Source organism: Enhydra lutris, unplaced genomic scaffold (assembly GCF_002288905.1).
Source record: "Enhydra lutris kenyoni isolate GAN:26980312 unplaced genomic scaffold, ASM228890v2 scaffoldscaffold2, whole genome shotgun sequence".
Taxonomy (NCBI): Eukaryota; Metazoa; Chordata; class Mammalia; order Carnivora; family Mustelidae; genus Enhydra; species Enhydra lutris.
The window spans coordinates 64,902,723-64,926,827 of record NW_019154086.1 but is presented as its reverse complement, the minus strand read 5'-3'; positions in this window follow the sequence as shown (position 1 = coordinate 64,926,827).

The window sequence follows — 24,105 nt, the reverse complement described above, 5'->3', positions numbered from 1 at the left end:
AACTATTGAGAACAGGTTTATTTTGATTCCAACTTTCTGTAGATAACACGTGCCTCTATTTGTCCAGCCCCAGATTTTCACATGAGCTCGGAGACTCATTTTTAACTGCCTCCTTAGATATCTTCATCATTACGAAATCATTCAGAAATCATCACATCCCAGACCAAACTTATTTTCCTTTGAAACTTTCCCAATTTACTCCCACTTCTGTATTTCTAATCTGAATAGTTTCTTATCTTTCAATAATACACATTCATTACCTTATCCTATTTAATTTTCTTTTAAATAGTTAATTACCTTGTTTTCTCTTCCTTTGATTTTCATTGCTGTTCTCCAAACCTCCCGTTCTTAAATAATAGCCTCTTCTCTTCCTACTGCTAAGAGTATCCCCTCCAAACATCATTTCTAGTATGAAACCTTCTGTTGCTCTCCATAGTATACAAGACAAAGCAAAGCCTCCTAGCCCAGTCTGCTCTAGTATAACCTTCAAACTGAACCTTGTCTTTTATAGTCGGTTGGGGAGAAACTGGGTCCTTGGTGGCCCACAGGTATGTGCATTTGCTCATTCATGTGTTATTGATTCATTCAACACATATTCCTCTAAGGTTTGTTGGGTGTTACACAATGGGGGCATAGAAATGAATTCGGCCTAGTCCAAGCTTTTAAAGAAATAATAGTCTAATAGATTGTAACTACTTAGATTTTACACTTCTTGAAGATAAGAAGATAAGATATTAAAATTTTTTTTGTGTGTGTCCCCCCATCACACCTCAAATAACATTAACTCTATGAACTCAATCAATAAGCCAAATTAAGAATGTACAACTTTAGCACTGACGGGAAATTTAGACTATTCTAATCCAAACACCTCATTTTATAGGTAAGGACACAAAAAGAATGGTTCAATAACTTGCCTGTCATTTGGTTAACTAGTGACCGATCTGGGCTGAGAGAAACCAGGGTCAAAGTGTATAATTTGTCTTTCAGGTCGAACTGTATAACTGTATCATTGTCAGGAAGATGGTAGAGAAAACAAGATTTATTTACATAAAAAATTGTGTTTAAAAAGGGCTGATATCAATAAAACGAAATATCCAGTATGAAGGGCTGATATCAATAAAACGAAATATCCAGTATGAAAGTACTTATTTGGTTAGAGCATACTAAGGATTCTCTGGGAATAAATACATCACACTAAATGGAAAATTCTTCATGACCAGCAGTATGTGACACAGTATCCTCTGGTAATAACCCAGCAATTACTGCCAGGACCGTTGTTTGAGGTATCTAGAAACATTCAGGCAACCCTACCTTAGCAATTCCTGGCCACTCCTCACTGACACCCATCTTCTGCCTTATCCTCTTTGATCCTATTTAGTTAGTAGCTATTTTAGGAAGTGAAAAATTGGAGTCTCAGGGACCCAGCTCTCTGCCCCCTTTGGACCACAATGAGATCACCACAGTAGTACCCACAAGAACCTTGGTAATCTTGATTTGCATTCTCAAGAATGTGGGAACTTTGTTCTCAGAAGCTGAGCTCTCTCCATATATCTCTTAAGTCCAGGTGGTGTGCCAGTATGTACATGAGAAGGGGAAGGATTTGGTGACAGGGTGTCTTCCAAAGTAGAATTTAAGAAAAGGGTTTGGAAGTAAGTATCTCCATTGTAAACACTGATTTGAGTGCTGAGTGAATTATGGTACATTTCTGAATGCATTTAATTCTAGTAGAACTTCTCTGATGGAGTCTTGTATGGAGAAAACCATTGAAGGACTAAATATATTTGCAAATATAAATTTATATTTAAAGTATTGCTGGAGCAGAATGTCTTTACATTAAAGAGTGGGATTAAAAAGTAATTATCTGACCACAGAGATCTAGGCATAGAGTATGAAAGAGAATCCTGGGGAGCCACTTGCAAACTAGAGGAATGTGGTATTATTTTTACTTCTTTCCCCTCACCATCACGTAATGTGTGACATGTAAGGATTGACTACTACACAAAGATGGAGCATTTACCAAAATCATTAGGAGGATTAATCTCATGTTGATCTAAGAAAGGATTATGCTCTTCCTCCCTTTATTCAGTTATTAGAAAATGGCTTAAAAATTTTGTCTTTAGAGATGTATGGTTGCTTTCCAGGAACAATAACACACTAGGTCAGATTTGTTCTACTGATCTGAGAAGCTCCAGTTGTGGCAGAGACAGAAAAATCTACCACCTGTGTTCACAAGCAGCTACACCAGATTTGAAGGTTAGAAGTCAGAGGACAAGGAGATACTGGGGCAAAGTGCTAGTGTGGAAACATAATTATATGTGGGTGTTCCTAGGTTGGCATGAGGACAAGCCGCCTGGGGCAAACTCCATCCTTTTGAAATGTACTATGTGCCAGACTCTGTGGGTAGCTTTCTTTCCAGATTAGGAGAAACTAGCAGAACTTGGGCTGGTGAATTGCTCATGGCCAAAGAGGCCAATGCACAATCCTGGGAGCTTTAGTGGTGTGGTGAGATGAGGAGGAGAAGCGGGTGCTTTGTACATTGAGCATCTCACCTCCCAGGTCAGTGGGAGTCCTTGAGCCTTGGTCCCCTTCAAATTAAATCCTGGCAATTTCACTTTGATCACTGGACCTATTATCTTTCCCTACTATAATCTTCTAAGGGTGCAACCAAATTATGTGAAACTGTAATTAGCAATTGCAAATTGTGTCTTTTCAGACTCAATTTGTCTTTGCTGGTGCTCAAAGACTATAGAAGCATTCTAGTTTTTAGTTCTTGGATGAGCTAGAACTGATGGTGATGCTATAGCGAAACTGAAAAAAAAAACCTGGCATTTTATGGAAAATGTCTATTTATCTTTCCCACATTATTAGAGTCAGTGGTTGAATTGGGAGGCAAGATGGGGGCTATAACCATAGCGCTACATACATATTGACTGAGGAAGAAGTGAGCTGGTGTCACATTCTCCTGTCATGTTCTTATCCTTAAGGTGCATGGTGAAGCAATAAATGCTGTGGGATCCATATTATAAAAACTAGTGTTCCATAACATATGCCAAGTGTCTGATGTGAATCTAGGTCTCACCCAGATACAGTGTGGAGCAAAGAGGGGTGTCATCTAATGCTATATTGTCAGTTATATTGTCATTCTTATTCTCATGAACACAGAAGTTTTTGAATCCAAAAGTAAGACTGACTTGTTTGAATCTGGGATCATGGGTCAAGCTGTATTTGTTCAAGTCCCTGGACAGCTGTGATGAACAGATCCTTTGTTATGCCAGGAAGGGGAATGATCCAGAATTTACCAAATTCAGAATTGCCTCTCTAGATCAGGGCCAATCTTTGAGTTAAGCTACAGAATCTCAAGTCTTTGAGTCCCAGCTTTGCTCTACTTCTCTGAGGTTGAGAGAATTTGTAAAGTTGAAAAACAGACTATTAGTCCACAATAAATACCCCAGATAATACTCCTTGGCATGCCATTTGTCATCAGGTTATCTTCTTCCCTAAGAAGGGAAAAGTTTTCCAAAGGCAGGCTGGAGAGAGATGTTATTTGGTAGAGTTCTCGCAGGCGAAAGAAGGACTGGCTGTGAGCTGTCTTCGAGAAGAATGAATACACTGTGTTATCTTCTCCTGCTGCTTGCTTGTCCTTGCAGATACCTTGACTACAAACAATAGTTTCAATAAGGAAGACAGAATGAGTTCGGACAGGAAGGTTGGGAACTATGACAGGCAGGAGAAGAATGAAGCCAAACAGCATGGAGATGTGTCATCACCACTGGGTTTTACCTTGCTCTACATTCAGTTACTTATTTTTTTTCAAAGTGCCAGGCACTTACTCAAGAAACAGCATATACATTCCGACTTTGAAGTAACAGATGAACTTTCAGCTGCAATGTATGAAAATATGCTTCATTATTCTCTTCCCACACCATGATATCATTAATACATCCATCCATTCAAGAGTCATTTATTGAGAGCTCACTACATGCAGTATAGTACTGCTGGTTACCAACCACTTGTTTCCTAGATATTTTGAAGGAGGAAATGATTTGTCTTTTTTTTAAAAATTTTCTTACTTTAAAATTTGTTTTGGTTTTATGACTCATGCTAAAGTCTTCAAGACAGAAATCTCTAATGAATAAAAATGTGGTGATATTTATGATAAGTTTTACAGCTTTTTAGATCTGTATTTCAGTAGACTTACAAAGGCATTGCCTTATTCACTATTTGTGATATTGTTTTGTTATTGCACACCAATGACATGTAAGAAGATACTGATTGACTCTACTTGTTATCCAGAAGTGAAGGTAATAGCCTTTTGTGCACTTATCCTCTTACATAACTAGCAGCACTTACAGCAATTGAACCCTTATATGTCTTAGCATGGATATTGTGCCTATTATTATTTATTGTGTAGTGCTACTGTAACACTTGCATAAAGTCACAGGCACAAATACAGGAAATGGGATAGAAAAAGGAGACTGTGGGTCAAAGAAGAAGCCTCAAGATAGGACAGAAAGTTACTGACAAAAACATAGAAGGAAGACACATTATTGGGTGAGACGTTGGAGGAGGAGAAAGAAAACTACGACCTTCAGTGAAGGGAATTATGAATGCTACCTTTCTGATGGGTACAATGAAAGGAATGTAGGTAATGCGGGCCTCCAGTGGAGGGGAAGAATGACAAGCAAAAGTTGACCTGTGCCCTTCCAGTTCCTGGAGAGGAAAAAACATAAAAACCTGAATAATCAAAGCTAAGTAACAATCAAAACTAAGTCAGTATTAGTAAAAAGGAAAGACATTGATAGGATGTGGGGCTTGGAGAGGGTTATCCTGGCCACCACCATGGCTTAGTGGAAAGAGTGTGTCAGTTACCTGGTGAAGATTTGGCTAACACAGATGTGGGAGGTGATTGAAGGTATAATTTGCAATGATGCCCCAGAAAACCTGGGAGGCTGAACACAGGAACACCCAGGTTTTGTGTGTCTGCTGGGGGAAGGAAGAGCGAATCTCTAGTTGTAGCTAAGGAGAGTAGGCTTATGCACTAAAGTGAGCTATGAAGTTTTAGCATCTATATGGAGACCATCACTTAATGTCTGATTTCTGTGATAATTTGGAATTCTAATTAAACAAATTAATAAAACTTCCCTAACAAAACTTCCTGGTAGGAGGATTTATCTCCTATTTCCCATCTTTCCCAAGTGCTGAGAAATGGAAATTTCCAACTGGCAGCATTTCATAATTCTGATTACCTGGGGGAATTAGTACAACAAATACAGTGCTTTAGCCTATTCTCAAATCACACATCTCCCTTCCCCTGGACATGTCAATTTACTAATTTATGGCTAATGAAAGATCAGTTTCACAGAAGGCTGAGCCACACAGCCTGTAGGTGAAAAATCTAATATGAGTTCTTTCAGTCTTCCTACTTTCAAATTCTCAGAGAGTCAGAAAAATAACCTCTTGGTTGAAAGAAACAATGAAATCTCAAGTGAAGCCTATAGCCATCTGAAAAAACTCTGCTGTCCTTTCTTCAGAGGTTCATGCTGACAAATGTCTTGGGCACTCTCTTGACTGCTGGAGTCATGGTGCTGGAATGGTAATGATAACTCAGCCAATTAGTGCTTGTTTGAACACAATTTAATGAGAGCAGGTGCTGTGAAACTCAGAAGCTGAGGAATCCGCAGGAAGACCAGTTTGTTGGGGAAGATGGATTCACTCTCAGGAATGTTTGGATTGAGAGAAATACTATGCAGTAACTGTGGAAGACAGAAAAGAAAGTCCATGACCCCATTCTGAATGGCAGGAGAAGAGAAAAGCAAAGTGGGAAAAAGAGAAAAAGAACCACTACTAAATTGAAAAGAAAACCTTCACATAACAAAAACTAGGTGCTGAATGACCTTTAGCATGGAAAGATACCATTTCGATGAAACATGAACTGAAAGAATTTTTTCTGAGGGCTAATTTACATTCTTTTTTCTTTTTCAGTTTTCAATGTATTTCAGTAGATGCATGGTTCTGCATGGTTAGCATCTTTGTCTCCCTGAAAAATTAAACCATGTCAGCCTGACACACCTGGATGCAAGTAGTCAGTCATGTGACCTTTGTGAGAGCCATGACTATAGCCAGGTCAAGCCTTATTAGAACAGGGGGCATTTGGGGGCTTACCCTGAGTTGGCGTTTTATGATTTAGTTAATGGAGGGATTTCCCTCCCAGGCTGAGCATGGCTGACGCTGAATTTGCTGCAGGGGAGCAGGACCTTCTGAGAGATGATGAGGACATTTGTCTGATATAGCCTAATGGTACTTGACTGGAGGACATTTGTGATGGGCAAAATAATACTTCTCAAAGATGTCCATCTCTTAATCTGGGAACTGTGAATTACATTAGTTTATATATAAAAAAGGGATCTTGACATGAGGAGGTTATTCTGGATTATCCAGGTGGGTCTAATCTAATCACATGTTTTTGAAAGGTGAGAAACTTTCCTAGCTGGGTCAGAGAGAGATGTGATAGACCAAGAGTCAAAGAGATATACTGTGAGAAGGACTCATCCCACTGTTGCTAACTTTGAAGGCAGAAGAAGGAGGTTATTTACCAGAAAATGTGGGTGGCCTCTAGAAGCTGCAAGAGGCAAGGAAATGAATTCTCTCTTAGAGCCTCCAGAAAGGTACACAGTCTTATTGACAACTTGGTTTTTTCTTTAAAAAATATTTTTTTTGTTATGGAAATATAGTTAACATACCACATCATATTAGTTTCAGGGATACAACATGGTGATTCAACAATTCTATACATTACTCAGTTTTATTTATTTATTTATTTATTTGACAGACAGAGATCACAAGGAGGCAGAGAGGCAGGCAGAGAGGAGGAAGCAGGCTCCCTGCTGAGCAGAAAGCCCGATGCGGGGCTCGATCCCAGGACCCTGGGATCATGACCCGAGCCGAAGGCAGAGGCTTTAACCCACTGAGCCACCCAGGCACCCCCATTACTCAGTTTTAAATCAGTGTGATGCAGTTTGAACTTCTGACCTCCAGAACTATAAGATAATGCATTTGTTTTGTTTTAAGCCACTAAGTTTTTGGTAATTTATTTTAGCGGCAAAAGAAAACTACTATAATGTTGCGCTATGCCAACACTAGCTCTTTATTGTCTATTGCTTGTTTGTTTTATGACATCTGTCTAAATAATAAATAATAAAGCTGTAATGTTAAACTAGCTCTGCAAGGAAAATCTTGAGCATAGAACTTGATTTTAAACACAGAATTAAGTAAATAAGTTTTTCAGTAGATATATTAACACATTACTAAGTGTGTTTACTCTTTTTATTCACAGATGTTTGTTGAGCCCCTTTTATTAGCCAAGCATGTTATCAGTTTCTAGGATTAAAACCTGAATGAAGATAGATTCCATCCTGTCCTCTAGGAGAAGGTTATAAACTTGTTGGGGAAGACTGACTAAAACCAACAATTTCAACGTGTGGCGTGAACAAGTTTTCTTCTCTTCGTGGTCCTCACTACAGGTAATTAGAGTTCATCTTCCTCTGTTGACCCAAGCCAGTTACCACTCCATCCAGTTTCTATCTTCCATAAATCTTTCTAAAGATATGGTCTATTGCCACTTCCATTTTCTTTTTATTTGTTCCTAAGGGGTTATGTGGTTTATCTCCTGAGTATATATTGACCTTGGTTTTCTCTTAGGAACCTGGTACAGCATGACCCTGCATGATACTTCTGGAAAAAGAGACCATAAAACAGCCCTTCCCTGTGCCCTGTGCTAAAGTAGGAGGAACAAATAAACCAGTCAGCTTCCTGAGCTATAGCCTTGATTCCAGGATGTGAGCTAGGTGCACAGAGAACTTGCCAAATAATTTAGCATTTCTTTCTGGGGTAGTTTTGAATGAGTTGGAACAAATGATGAACAGCAATTCTATAGAAAATAAAATAATTTAGGCCATAATTTTTAAAATTGTTACCCATTATTTTCTAGAATTATAAATTCTAAGGGTGTGGACAGATTAGTTTCTCTTGGTGAAGACATATCTTCCCTCATCAGTGATCAACTTCCTAATTATGAGAGGTACATCAGCACAGGCAAGTGCCTGAACCAAGAATAACTAGATTGGCTCCCACTACCCTTTTTATTTGTTGGTTCTGCTAACAAAGGAATGATATCAGTCAAAGAGAAAAATACATCTATTACCAAGCAAAAATGTTTGCAAGCTTTAAAGTTGTAGAGTTCTCTGCCTATAAACATCTAGTCAAATATTTTTGTCTGGAGGGATGGTCTTTAATCCCCTTTCTGTGTTGTTAGGTGATGCCCTTTTCCAAACATGGACCTGATTTATACAGATTAAATAGTGGTTGAATTGGCCAGAAAAAGATTGTGAGAAATGAATGTACTGTGATCAACGTACTATAGCTTGTTTCTGTTGGTCCTTTCTTTTGATTTTCGACATGGTAAGGCTCTTGTGGCAAGTCTAGTATCTTTGACTAACTTCTGCCAGAAGAGGGCATTGACTTTTGGAGGGTAGCATGCGGAAGTGGCGGATGAATGACTGAAAGAGTATATCAAGCTGATTCAGGGAGGTGATTTGTGACCATGTGATAAAATGTACAGATGTTAATTGTTCTTCCTCTTCTCACGCACGATTGACTTGCTCTCCTACCCAACCTGTGTGTGCCTGCCGAGAGCACGTGACAGATGTTACAAATAGGAGGAATGAGAGGGTGTAGTGTGAGAACAAAGGCACTGGGAGTGGGCGCGTGACAGATCAGGGGAAGAGCAACCAACAAGCCTGGGCAGAGAAAAGAAGCAATATTCAGGCTAGAAAGACAGACAACCAGAGCCTGAGAATATCACAAAGCCCCGAAGGCAAGGCCGTGACTTGGTATGGGATTTCCCTGTCTTCTATCTTGCACATGAAGAAGTCATCTCACCTCTTCTGAAGATTCTAGTGTCTAACCTGGAATTCCATTCAGGAAGGAAAAAGCCAGAATTTCTTCTTCATCCTCTAAGTGATTTGTTCATGGCATGTTTTATACTGAAGCAACTTGTCGGGTTTGGCATAGATTACAAGGGTCACATAGGGAGACAGAATTCCTAGGATCCAGCCCTGGTGCCCTAAAAATTTAGGTATCTAGTGGATGAAGAATCTACAAAGAATACTTAACAGGAGAGAACATTGTGGGATGAGGATTGGAGACAAATCAGGAAAGGGTGGCTTCACAAAAGAGGAGAGTTTTATGGATTGAATTGTGGGCTAACAGGGAAAATAGAATAATGTGTGTGGAGAGATGTACCTACTGGATTTACAAACATGGAGCAGCTTTATTAGCATGATATGGAAGGAAGCCAGATTAAGATGGAATTCTCATTAATTAATTCTTGATATCTGCACAAACTTTTTTGAGTACTTAGCATGAACTGGACATTATCTTGGGTGTTGGGGATTCAGTAGTGAAAAAACAGACATGATTGTTATTTTATGATGTTTTGGGGGAAGGGGGAATAGAAGATAACAATTTACAAAGGCAGAAATGATTTTGAAAGTTGGAGGGAGAGAAAAGAATTAATTTCATCTGAGGCATAGTGACTGACCAAAACGGAAACATTAAGAGAGAATATGAGACAACGAAGAGCCAGATCACAAAGGGCATTATAGACTACATGGGAAGGGATTAAAATTTCCACCTGCAATGGGAGGACTTTAGAGAGGTTTTTGTATGGGTAGTAATGTTATTTGATTTTGTTTTAAAGAGTATGTAGAGGTGCAGAGACCACAAATTTAGACAGCTTCTTAAGATAAGATACTAGATAGAGTAGTAACTAACACTTATTTAGTGCTTGCCAGGAGCCTGGCAGCATTTTAAGTATTTTTGCCTGCCGCTAATTTATTATTTATAATAACTTAATGATGTAGGAGCTATTATTAACCTTACTTTTCTTATAGATTAGGGAACTGAGGCGTGGAGAGATGACCCAGAATAAAAGTAAAGTGGTTTGATTTGTTTTTACTTGCTTGCTTGTTTTTTTTTTTGACAGGATAAGGGTAGAGTTTCTATTTTATTTTTTAAATCAAAATATTTATATTTAGTTAATGCATTTATTGAGGTATATGTCTTTGAACATTATTTTATTTTATTTTTTTAAAGGTTTTATTTATTTACATAAATTATTTTTAAAAAGGTCTAGAGAGGGAGAGAAACCATGAAAGACTCTGGACTCTAGGAAACAAATTGAGGGTTTCAGAAGGGGAGGATGGAATAACAGGGTGATGGGTATTAAGGAGGGCATGTGTGGTGATCAGCACTGAGTATAATATGCAACTAATCATTGAACACTACATCAAAAACTAATGATGTATTATATGTTGGCAAATTGAACTTAATAAAACAAAACAAGAAACTAAAAAAAAAAATAAAAAGGCTTAGAAAGTTTAATTATACTATTATTATTATTCATTTTTTAATTAAAGTATAGATAATATACAATGTTGTATTAGTTCAGGGATACTACAAAGTTATTTGACAATTCTGTACATTAAACTATGTTGTATAGATACCGTTTGTCATCATACAATGTTATTACAATATTATTGACTATAGTCTCCATGTTGTACTTTTCATCCCTGTGTGCAGGGGGATGGCAGAGAGAGAGAAGGAGACAGAGACTCTCAAGCAGACTCCACACTGAGCACAGAACCTAACAGGCGGATTTATCACACCACCCTGGGATTGTGATCTGAGCCAAAATCAAGAGTCAGATGCTTAATCAACTGAGCAACCCAGGCACCCCTGTATGGTTCTGTTTCTGTTTTCTTGTTTGTTTTATTTTTTAGATCCCACATATAGGTGAAGCGATATGATATTTGTTTTTCTCTGTCTTATTTCAGTTGGCATAATATCCTCTGAGTTCCTTCATGTTGTCACAAATGTTAAGATTTTCTTTTTTTATGTCTGAGTAATATCCCATTGTATATATCTATATATCTCCATATATATATATATATATATTCCATAATATATATTCCATAATATATAATTTTTTGGGGGGGAGAATCAATATTTTAACATTACTGAGTGTTGGAATCTGTAAACAGGGCACAACTCCATTTATTTAGGTCTTTTTTTTTTTTTGGTCTCTCAGTGGTATCTTGTTTTCTGTGAACAGATTTCACACATATTTTGTTAAATTTACCTCCAAATAGCTCAAGGTTTTTGATTCTATTTGTACATTGTATTGTCTTTATAACTTCAGGTTCTCATTGTCCATTGTTAGGATACAGAAGCAGGACTTTTTTTTTTTTTAAGATTTTATTTATTTATTTGACAAAGAGAGAGAGCACAGCAGGGAGAGTGGCAGGCAGAAGGAGAAGCAGGCTCCCCACTGAGCAGGGAGCCCGATGCGGGGCTTGATCCTGAGACTCTGGGATCAAGACCTGAGCCGAAGGCAGATGCTTACCCACTGAGCCACCCAGGTGACCCCCCTTTTTTATAGTGAAAACTGTATTTTTACTGCCTTTTATATTCAACAATGATTACTTAAACTTAAAAACAAAAAAGCCTTTATTAACTAAAGGTTACTGAAAAGACAAACCTCTCCAGCCCACTTCATATTCTCTTTCAACCATTTCAGGGCAGAACAATGTTCCAAATTGTAAACCTGTTCCTTATTAACATTGGCAGTCATGTGCTTAATGAAGAGCTTTGGATCTGATATACAAGCAGCCATAATTAATCTTTCCACTGCAGTTTGGTAATCATCCTTGCTCCAAGATTTGTTTTCTTCACATTTTTTCAAAACTATCTGCAGTATCTGTATATTTATTTATCTGTCATCTATCTATATCTGTTATCTATGTATCTATCATCTATGTGTCTATCTATCATCTATCACAGTATATCTATATCTATATATCTATGTATATCACACCTTCTTTACCCATTCATCTGTTGATGGACACGTGGGTTGCCTTCATATCTTTGCTTCTGTAAATCATGCTGAAATAAATGTATGGTTGCATATATCTTTTTCAGTTAGTATTTTCATTTTCTTTGGGTAAATACCCAGTAGTAGAATTACTGGGTCATATGGTATTCTGTTTTTAATTTTTTGAGGAATGTCCATATTATTTATCACAGTGGTTGCATTAATTTACATTCCTACCACCTGGACATGAGGGTTTCCTTTTCTCCACATCCTTGTCAACACTTATTATTTCTTGTCTTTTTGTTGTTAGCCATTGCAACAAGCATGAAGTAATATCTCATTGTGGTTTTGATTTGCATTTTCCTGGTCATTAGTGATATTGAGCATCTCTTCATGTCTAGTGGTCATCTGTATGTCTTCTTTGGAAAAATGTCTATTCAGGTCCTCTGCCTATTTTTAAATTGGATTTTATCTTGTTTTGTTTTGAGTTGTATGAATTATTTATATATTTTAGGTATTAACCTCTTATTATATATATCATCGCAAACATCTTCCATTCATTTGTTTTGTTGATGGTTTACTTCACTGTTCAAAAGTATTTTATTTTGGTGTAGTCCCAATCATTTATTTTTGCTTTTGTTTTCCTCATCTGAGGAGACATATCTATAAATATGTTGCTAAAGCTGATGTTCAAGTGGTTACTGCCTATTTTTTTAAAGGAATTTTATGATTTCATGTCTCACATTTAGGTCTCTAATCCATTTTGAGTTTGTTTTTGTTTATGGTGTGAGAAAGCAATCCAGTTTCATTCTTTGGCATACAGATGTCCAGTTCCCCAACCCCATTTAACTGAGGATACTTTTTCCCATTGTATATTTTTGCTCCTTTGTCATAGATGAATTGATTATATGATTGTGGGCTTATTTCTTGGCTATCTTGTTTTATTGATTTATGTGTCTACTTTTTTCTGCCACATACTATGCTGTTTTGATTAGTATAATTTTATACTATATTGAATCTGGGATTGTGATGCCTCCAGCTTTGTTCTTCTTTCTCAAGGTTGCTTTGGTTATTTGGGGTCTTTGTGGTTCCTTAAAAATTTTAGAATTATTTGTTCTAGTTTTCTGAAAAATACTTTGGTATTTTTATAGGGATTGCTTTAAATCTATAGATTGTGTTGGGTAATATGGACATTTTGACAATATTAATTCTTCTAATCCACAAACGTGGTTTATCTTTCCATTTTTTGTGTCATTTTCAATTTCCTTCATTAAGGTTTACAGTTTATAGAGCATAAGTCTTTCACCTCTCTGGTTAAATTTATTCTTAGGTATTTTATTCTTTTTGGCACAGTTGTAAATGGAATGGTTTTCTTAGTTTCATCTGCTAGTTCATTATTAGTGTAAAGAAACGTGACAGACTTCTGTATGTTTATTTTGTATCCTGTGACTTTACTGAATTCATTTATCAGTTTTAGTAGTTTTTTGGTGAGGTATTTAGGGTTTTCTATATAGTGTCATGTCATCTGCAAGTAGTGAAAGTTTTACTTCTTCCTTACCAATTTGGATGTTTTTATTTCTTTTTTTCTTTATTAACTATTTTTATTAACATATAATGTATTGTTTGCCCGAAGGGTACAAATCTGTGAATCGTCAGGCTTATACAATTCACAACACTCACCATTCACATACCCTTGCCAGTATTCATAACTCAAGCACCCTCTCCGTACTTCCCCTCCCTCCAGAAACCCTCACTTTGTTTTGTGAGATTAAGAGTCTCTTATGGTTTGTCTCCCTCCTAATCCCATCTTGTTTCATTTTTTCCTTCCCTACCTCCCAAAACCCCCACTCTGCCTCTCAACTTCCTCATATCAGGGAGATCATATGATAATTGTCTTTCTCTGATTGACTTATTTTGCTCAGCATAATACCTTCTTGTTCCATCTTCGTTGTCGCAAATGGCAAGATTTCATTTCTTTTGATGGCTGCATAGTATTCCATTGTATATATATACACCACCTCTTCTTTATCCATTCATCTGTTGGTGAACATCTAGGTTCTTTCCATAGTTTGACTATTGTGGACATTGCTGTTATAAACGTTTGGGTGCATGTGCCCCTTCGGATCACTACATTTGTATCTTTAGGGTAAATACCCAGTAGTGCAATTGCTGGGTCAGAGGGTAGCTCTTTTCAACTTTTTGAGGAAGCTCCATGATGTTTTCCAGTGTGGCTACACCAGCTTGCATTCCCACCAACAGCGTAGGAGGGTTCCCCTTTCTCTGCATCCTTGCCAGCATCTGTCGTTTCCTGACGTGTTAATTTTAGCCATTCTGACTGGCGTGAAGTGGTATCTCATTGTGGTTTTGATTTGTATTTCCCTGATGCCGAGTGATGTGGAGAACTTTTTCATGTGTCTGTTGGCCATCTGGATGTCTTCTTCTCAGATATGTCTGTTCATGTCCTCTGCCCATTTCTTGATTGGATTATTTGTTCTTTGGGTGCTGAGTTTGATAAGTTCTTTATAGATTTTTCATACTAGCCCTTTACCTGATATTTCATTTGCAAATATCTTCTCCCATTCTGTCAGTTGTCTTTTGGTTTTGTTGACTGTTTCCTTTGCTGTGCAAAAGCTTTTGATCTTGATAAAATCCCAATAGTTCATTTTTGCCCTTGCTTCCCTTGCCTTTGGCAATGTTTCTAGGGAGAAGTTGCTGTGGCTGAGGTCAAAGAGTTTGCTGCCTGTGTTCTCCTCAAGGAATTTGATGGATTCCTGTCTCACATTGAGGTCTTTCATCCATTTTGAGTCTATTTTCGTGTGTGATGTAAGGAAATGGTCCAGTTTCAATCTTATGCATGTGGCTGTCCAATTTTCCCAACACCATTTGTTGAAGAGACTGTCTTTTTTCCATTGGACATTCTTTCCTGTTTTGTCAAAGATTAGTTGACTGTAGATATGAGGGTCTATTTCTGGGCTCCCTATTTTATTCCATTGATCTATGTGTCTGTTTTTGTGCCAGTACCATACTGTCTTGATGATGACAGCTTTGTAAAAGTGCCTGAAGTCTGGAATTGTGATGCTGCCAACTTTGGCTTTCTTTTTCAACATTCCTCTGGCCATTTGGGGTCTTTTCTGGTTCCATACAAATTTTAGGATTATTTTTTCCATTTCTTTGAAAAAAATTGATGATATTTTGACAAGGATTGCATTAAATGTGTAGATTGCTTTAGGTAGCATAGACATTTTCACAATATTTGTTCATCCAATCCATGAGCATGGAACATTTTTCCATTTCTTTGTGTCTTCCTCAATCTCTGTCCTGAGTACTTTATAGTTTTCTGAGTACAGATTCTTTGCCTCTTTGGTTATATTTATTCCTAGGTATCTTGTGGTTTTGGGTGCAATTGTAAAGGGGATTGACTCCTTAATTTCTCCTTCTTCTGTTTTGTTGTTGGTGTATAGAAATGCAACTGATTTCTGTGTGTTGATTTTATATCCTGATACTTTACTGAATTCCTGTACAAGTTCTAACAGTTTTGGAGTGGAGTCTTTTGGATTTTCCACATAAAGTATCATGCCATCTGCAAAGAGTGAGAGTTTGACATCTTTGCTGATTCAGATGCCTTTTATTTCTTTTCATTGTCTGATTGCTGAGGGTAGGACTTCTAGTACTATGTTGAATAGCAGTGGTGATAGTGGACAGCCCTGCAGTGTTTCTGACCTTAGGGGAAAAGCTCTCAGTTTTTCCCCATTGAGAATGATGTTTGTTGTGGGTTTTTCATGGATGGCTTTGATAATATTGAAGAATGTATCCTCTATCCCTACACTTTGAAGAGTTTTGACCGAGAAAGGATGCTATACTTTGTCAAATGTTTTTTCAGCATCTATTGAGAGTATCATATTGTTCTTCTTTTATTAATGTATTGTATCACATTGATTGATTTGCAGATGTTGAACCAACCTTGCAGCCTAGGAATAAATCCCACTTGGTCACGGTGAGTAATTCTTTTAATGTACTGTTAGATCCTATTGGCTAGTATTTTGGTGAGAATTTTTGCACCTGTGTTCTTCAAGGATATTGGTCTGAAATTCTCTTTTTTGATGGGGTCTTTGTCTAGTTTTGGGATCAAGATAATGCTGGCCTCATAAAACGAGTTTGGCAATTTTCCTTCTATGTCTATCTTTTGGAACAGTTTCAGGAGACTAGGTATTAATTCTTCTTTAAATGTTTGGTAGAATTCCCCTGGAAAGCCATCTGGCCCTGGGCTCTTATTTTTTGGGAGGTTTTTGATGACTTCTTCAATCTCCCTACTGGTTATGGGTCTGTTCAGGTTTTCTATTTATTCCTGGTTCAGTTGTGGTAGTTTATATGTCTCTAGGAATGCATCCATTTCTTCCAGATTTTCAAATTTGCTGACATATATTTGCTCATAATATATTCTTATAATTGTATTTCTTTGGTGTTGGTTGTGATCTCTCCCTTTTCATTCATGATTTTATTTATTTGGGTCCCTTCTCTTTTCTTTTTGATAAGTCTGGCCAGGAGTTTATCAATCTTATTAATTCTTTCAAAGAATCAGCTCCTAGTTTTGTTGATTTGTTCTACTGTTTTTTTTTTTTTTGTTGTTGTTGTTGTTTGTTTTTATTTCATTGATTTCTGCTCTGATCTTACTATTTCTCTTCTCCTGTTGGGTTTAGATTTTCTTTTCTGTTCTTTCTCCAGCTCCTTTAGGTGTAGGGTTAGGTTGTGTACTTGAGACCTTTCCTGTTTCTTGAGAAAGGCTTGTATCACTATATACTTTCCTCTCAGGACTGCCTTTGCTGTGTCCCACAGATTTTGAACAGTTGTTTTTTCATTATCATTTGTTTCCATCAATTTTTCAATTCTTCTTTAATTTCCTGGTTGATCCATTCATTCTTTAGTAGGATGCTCTCTAACCTCCATGTATTTGATTTCTTTCCAACTTTCCTCTTGTGATTGAGTTCTAGCTTTAGAGCACTGTGGTCTGAAAATATGCAGGGAATAATCTCAATCTTTTGGTACCAATTGAGACCTGATTTGTAACCCAGGATGTGATCTATTCTGGAGAATGTTCCATGTGCACTAGAGAAGAATGTATATTCTGTTGCTTTGGGATGGAATGTTCTGAATATATCTGTGATGTCCATCTGGTCCAGTTTAAAGTCTTTATTACCTTGGTGATCTTTGGTTGGATGATCTGTCCATTTCAGTGTGGGAGGAGAGTGTTAAAGTCCTCTACTATTATTGTATTATTGTCGATGTGTTTCTTTGATTTTGTTATTAATTGGTTTATGTAGTTGGCTGCTCCCATGTTAGGGGTGTAGGTATTTAAAATTGTTAGATCTTCTTGTTGGACAGACCCTTTGAATATGATATAGTGTCCTTCCTCATCTGTTATTATAGTCTTTGGCTTAAAATCTAATTTGTCTGATATAAGGATTGCCTCTCCAGCTTTCTTCTGATGTACATTAGCATGTTAAATTGTTTTCCACCCCCTCACTTTAAATCTGGGGGTGGCTTTGGGTCCAAAATTAGTTTCTTGTAGACAGCATATTGATTTTTTTTTTTTAATCCATTGTGATACCCTGTGCCTTTTGATTGGGTCATTTAGCCTGTTTACATTCAGGGTAAGTATCAAAGATATGAATTTAGTGCCATTGTATAGCCTGTAAGATGACTGTTACTGTATATTGTCTCTGTTCTTTTCTGTTCTTTCTGTTCTGTTTTCTGTTCCTACTTTTAGGCTCTCCCTTTGCTTAGAGGATCCCTTTCAATTATTTCCTGTAGGGCTGGTTTGGTATTTGCAAATTCTTTTAATTTTTGTTTGTCCTGGAAGCTTTTTATCTCTCCTTCTATTTTCAGTGACAGCCTAGCTGGATATAGTATTCTTGGCTGCATATTTTCTCATTTAGTGCTCTGAATATATTATGCCAGTTGTTTCTGGCTTGCCAGGTCTCTGTGGATATTTCTGCTGCCAGTCTAATATTTCTACCATTGTATGTTACAGACTCTTGTCTGGAGTTGCTTTCAAGATTTTCTTTTTGCCACTAAGACTAGTAAGTTTTACTATTAGATGACGTGGTGTGGACCTATTTTTATTGATTTCAAGGTGGGTTCTCTGTGCCTCCTGGATTGATGCTTTTTCCCTTTGTCATATTAGGGAAATTCTCTATTATAAATTGCTCCAATATACCTTCTATCCCTCTCTCTCTTTCTTCTTCTTCTGGAATCCCAATTATTCTAATATTGTTTCATCCTATGGTATCAATTATCTCTCAAATTCTCCCCTCATGGTCCTGTAGTTGTTTGTCTTTCTTTTGCTCAGCTTCTTTATTCCCTGTCATTTGGTCTTCTATATCACTAATTCTCTCTTCTGTCTCATTTATCCTAGCAGTAAGAGCCTCTATTCTTGATTGTACCTCATTAATTCCTTTTTGATTTCAGCTTGATTAGATTTTAGTTCTTTTATTTCTCCAGAAAGTAATTTTATTTCTCCAGACAGGGTTTCTCTAATATCCTCCATGCCTTTTTTTTTGAGCCCAGCTAGCACTTTGAGAATCTTCATTCTGAACTCTAGATCTGACATATTACCAATGTCTGTATTGATTAGGTCCCTAGCTGTTGGTACTGCCTCTTGTTCTTTTTTTTGTCCCCCCTGTGGTGAGTTTTTCCACCTTGTCATTTTATCCAGATAAGAATATATGAATGAGAGAATAAAATACTAAAATGGTGGTAAATACCCCAGAAATATGTATGCTAACCAAATCAGAGGAGACCCCAAACCAGGGGGAAAATAAAGGGGGTAAAAAGAAATTAAAAGAAAAAAAAAGATATATATATATATATATATATATATATATATATTAGACTGGTGAATAGAATAGAGGCACTCACTTGATTTTGGGTATATTTTGGTTTCTTAGAAGAAACTACCTCCCAAAATTTTAAAGAAAGAAAAACTTATATATATACAGAAATAAGGGTAAACACGATGAAGGGATAGAATATGACTGTGAAGATGAAAATTAAAAAAAATTCCAAAAAAAGAATTGATAAAGTAAGTTGGTTGGAAGAAGAAAGAAGAAAATAAAAAGAGGAGAGAATGTGCCCAGGCTGGAGACTTGAACAAAGCCCTGTGCTAGATTTAGGGTATATGTTGATGTATTAGAAGAAATTGTACCCCAAAATTTTTAGGAAAAAAACCCCTATATGTATACAAAAAATAAGTTTAAATACAATGAAGGATAAAATATAAGAATGAAGGTTTAAAAAGTTTTTTTTTTTTAGAAAGGTGTTGTTAAGATAAAGTAGTTAAAAAGTTAAAAGTTAAAGTTAAAAAAAGTTAAAAGATAAAGTTAAAAAATGTTAAAAGAGGAAAGAGGAAAAGTTCAAAAAATTAGAATGAGAAAAAATGAAATTAAAAAAAATTAATTAACTTTGCAAGACTAAAGAATCATGGGGAGAAAGCCATGAATTCCATGCTTTGCTTTCCCTTCCTCTGGAATCCCGCTCTTCTCCTTGATTGGTGAGCTTGGTCTTGTCTCAATGTTCTTGCTGATCTTCTGGGGGAGGGGCCTGTTGTAGTGATTCTCAAATATCTTTGTCCAAGGTGGTATTGCACCACCTTGCCAGGGGCTGGGCTAAGTAATGTGCTCACGTTCGCTCTCAGGAGCTTTTGTTCCCTCAACACTTTCCGTAGAGCTCTGGAGGATGGGAATGAAAATGGCAGCCTCCCAATCTCCAGCCCAGAGGAGTCAAGAGCTTGGGGCCCCACTCCTTAGTGTGCCTTCAGAGAAAAGGGGTCAATCACGCCCATCTTCCGGTCTCTGGCTCAGCTCTGGCTCACCCAGCCTGTGACATATGCTATCACTGATGCAAAGACCTGTTGGAGTCTCCAAATCCAGCAGATTCCTGCCTCCAGAGGAGGAAGGTGAGTCTCCCTGATTCTACCACTTGTGGGGTCTCTGCTCAAAGAGCAGTGGCCTCACTGAGCTGTGGATCATGGTTTAAGGTAACCCCAAGTTGAGAGTTCACTCCTCAGCTCTGTCTCTGTGGTCGGCTTCCCTGCTCCAAAACCTGAGAGCTCTGCCACACTCAGACACCCCCAATCTTTCAATGTCCCTGTGGTCCTGAGACCACACTGTCCCTGTGTGGGCTCCACCCCTGCTTAGTCTCTGGAGTGATATCCCTCAGTGGAGCAGACTTTAAAAGTTCTGATTTTGTGCTCCCCTGCTCCACTGCTTGCTGGGAGCCAGGCCCTCCCCTGCGGCCTACCTTCCTTTCACCTTGGATTCACTTCTTTACACATCCTACCTTTCAGAAAGTGGTTGATTTTCTGTTCCTAGAATTTCTGCTCTTCTTCTCTTTGGTCTCCTATTGAGTTTGTAGGAGTTTGGAATGGTTTGATAACTATCTAGCTGAACTCCTGTGACCTGATGTCATTTAAGTCTGCTATTTCTCTGCCATCTTGCCTTTGCTCCTATCCTGGATGTTTTTATTTCTTTTCCTTGTCTGATTGCTGAAGCTAGGACTTTGGAGTACTCTGTGGTGAAAAAGGATATCCTTGTCTTTTTCTTGTCCTTTGAGTGTTTTCCCACATTGAGTGTGGTGTTAGCTGTGGACTTTTCATGTAGCCCTTTGTTTTGCTGAAGTACGTTCCCCTTAAACCCATTTTGATGAGACTTCTTATCATAAATGGTTGATGAATTTTATCAAATGCATTTTTTGCATTTGGTTTTTATCCTGTTTTATTCTTTTTTGTTTAATAGAACTTCTATTTTAGTAAGAGGGAAAATAGGCATAAGTTCAGGTAGGTTTATTTTTTAACAGAAGATATGAATTTTCTCCTTTAATAGTGTCAATTTTCTCAATGTTTTTCAGTTGAGGATGGAGTGGGAAGGGGCAAGGGTGGGATATTTGTGTGCTGGTAAATGTTTAACAAATTTTTTATAAAAGCCTATCCTTTACAATTGGATCTATGAGCCATCTGTAGTTATTTTTTTAGTATGATGTGAGGTAGTTAGCAAAATGCATTGTTTTACAAATGGAAATCCAATTAACTTAGTATTATTTATTAAAGTAATTAACCTTTCTCTATTAAACCACAGTGTTGTTTTTGTCAATCATCAGTTGATTTTATACCTGGGCCATTTAATCTGTTTAATCGGTCAGTTGAAAACCTTTGTTTTTCTTTCTTTCTTTTTTTTTTTTTTAAAGATTTTATTTATTTATTTGACAGACAGAGATCACAAGTAGGCAGAGAGGCAGGCAGAGAGAGAGGGGAGGAAGCATGCTCCCTGCTGAGCAGGACCCTGGGATCATGACCTGAGCTGAAGGCAGAGGCTTTAACCCACTGAGCCACCCAGGCACCCCATCATAAACTTCACAAAGTATGTTTTACTCCTATTTAAATCTCTGATAAGATTGTGCCTATACTGCTGGCCATATGATTCAAGAGGTAGAACCATTTATACCATAACCTGGATCTGCTCTGCTGTTCTTTCCAACTTTGGGCCCCACAGGAAATGGAAGAAGTGATATCCCAGGTATGGAATAAGCTTTCTACAGAAATTGAAGAAGCCAGTTATGTATTATATTTCTTGGTGGGAAGTACAAAATGCAATAATCTATGCTTTACTTTGGAGGGAATGTGTAAATTCCTCCTGTCCACCGAGCCTCTAAAACTTTAGTTGATATGACGGGCACCTGCATATTTATAGGATTTATCTTTCACCCTGTAATGTTCTGAGAGATGCCCAGATAGTCCAAACAAATGCACATGGTTGAATATCTACTGTTGTCAATCCTAAGTGAATGTGAACTGTTTCTGATTCCTTTTTCTGATGGGATTGAAAAATAATACATTTGCCAGATTAATTATCCCAATAGTATCTATGGAATATTTCTTAATTTTGCTACTTATTATAAATGTCACTTCATACATGTCTGAATCTGATGGGAATCTCCGGTTTATAGGCCTATTTGCCTATATTTGGGTCAGGGTCACACGTCTTTTATGCTTTGATACCTGGTAAGGAATGTTGCCCCACACCATTTATATGTATATATCTTAAATTTTTGAAAATTTACCTTTCCAAAAATATTTTGAGGTTAATTTGTGATGTTCCATAGAAGAAAGCCATAGTGGAATTTTTGTTGGGATTCAACTAAATTTATAGGTATTGCTGTTGAACACATGACTCTGAGAGAATATGAATGCAAAAATGTGAAAAGGGTTAGAGGATGTTTGAGTCATAGATGCACTGGTAATTTTTGATAGAAACAAACAAGCAAAACCTCATGTTTAAATAAATATCCTGAAATTCAGCAGCCAGATTTTTTTCTTCTGATGGGAAGTTTTTCTTGAGCCACAGAGTAAATTTCCAGAAGTTCTGCTTTGGATCTTTCTGAATGCACTGTTTCTGAGTATTTATTTTTACATATTGTAATTTATTTTAGTGGCTCAGAGAGATGCAGTAGGAGATCTAGGAACAAAGTGTAGTGGACATTGTGATGAGTTGCTTAAATTCCTCTTTAGAAGCAAATTCTTATTAGCTTCTGGAAGTGCTGTCAGAAAACAGCCCCCAGCTGTCAGCCCACTCTGTGGGAAATGTCTCCATTGATGGCTCACCTCTTCTTCCTCCCCAGGGAAGCTCACACTCAAATGTGAAGGCCTGGGAATGTAAATGTCCTCTTATCCCAGCGTGGGACAGTCCTGGCTTGAGACTTTCTCATGGTGGGCTGAGGCCTTCATGGAAACATTACTGTAGAATAAAATACACACAGAAGTAATGAGCACTGGGTATTATATAAGACTGATGAATCACAGGCCTGAACCTCTGAAACCAATAATACAGCATATGTTAATTGAATTTAAATAAAATTTTTTTTTAGAAGTGTACATGGATAAGTAGATTGTCACAAAGTAAATATATCTAGTAGCTTTACCATTAGCTCTAAACACATCTCATGTCCTCTCTTCAGCAATAGTCACTTCCTCTTCCTGAAAGTTAACCACTACTCTGATTTCCAACATCAAAAATAAAATTTGAAGTATGATTGTCATATGAAATGCACAGATATTAAATGTAGAGTTCCATAAAATTTGACAAATGCATACACTTATGTAATCCACAACCCTATCAAAATAGAGAATGTTTTTGACATCCCAGGGAGATGACCATATCCCTTTCCAGTCCATCCTTATTCCCAGAAGCAACTACTAATTCTGGTTTCTATCACCATAAATTTTGCATGTCTTAAAAGTTCATATAATTAGAAGCATATAGTTTTTTTTTTTTTTTTTTGGTGTATCTGTCTTCCTTTCACTTAGCATAATGTCTTTGACTTTAATTCTTGCTGTTGTATCAGTAGTTTATACCCTTTTGTGGTTGAGTGGCATGTCATTGTATGAATAGACCATAGTTTACATATTTTCCTTTTGATGGACACCTGGGCTGTTTTTAGTTTTTGGTTAAAATAAATAAAGCTGTTGTGAATCTTGTACAAGTGTTTTTGTAAATGTAAGTTTTCATATCTTTTGGGTAAATACCTATGAATAGAACTGATGAGTCACAGGGAGAATGTATGTTTAGCTTTTTTAAAAGCTGACAGTCTCCATTTTATACAGGTATCTATAATATATGAGAGTTCTGATTGTTCTATGTCCTTGCTAATGTTTGGATTTGTCAGTCTTTTTAATTTTATCCATTCTCGTGGGAGTGTAGTGGTAATCACAGTGGTTTTCTTTCTGCATTTTTCAAAAAGTTAAAGTATAGTTGACATACAATATTAAATTAGTTTTAGATACACAACATAGTGATTCAAAGAATTCTATACATTATGAGATGCTTGCCAAGGTAGGTGTAGTTACCCTCTGTTACCATAGAACGTCATTGCAATATTACTAACTATATTTCCTATGCTGTACTTTTTCATCCCTGTGACTTATTTATTTTATAACTGGAAGTTTGTACCTCTTAACTTTACCTATTTCACCTAATACTCTACCTCACTGCCTCTGAAAACAACCAGTCTGTTCTCTGTGTTTATGACTCTGTTTCTCTCTTTTTGTTGTTGTTCATTTGTTTTATTTTTCAGATTTCACATATAAGTGAAATATATTTGTCTTTCTCTGTCTGGCTTATTTCACTTAG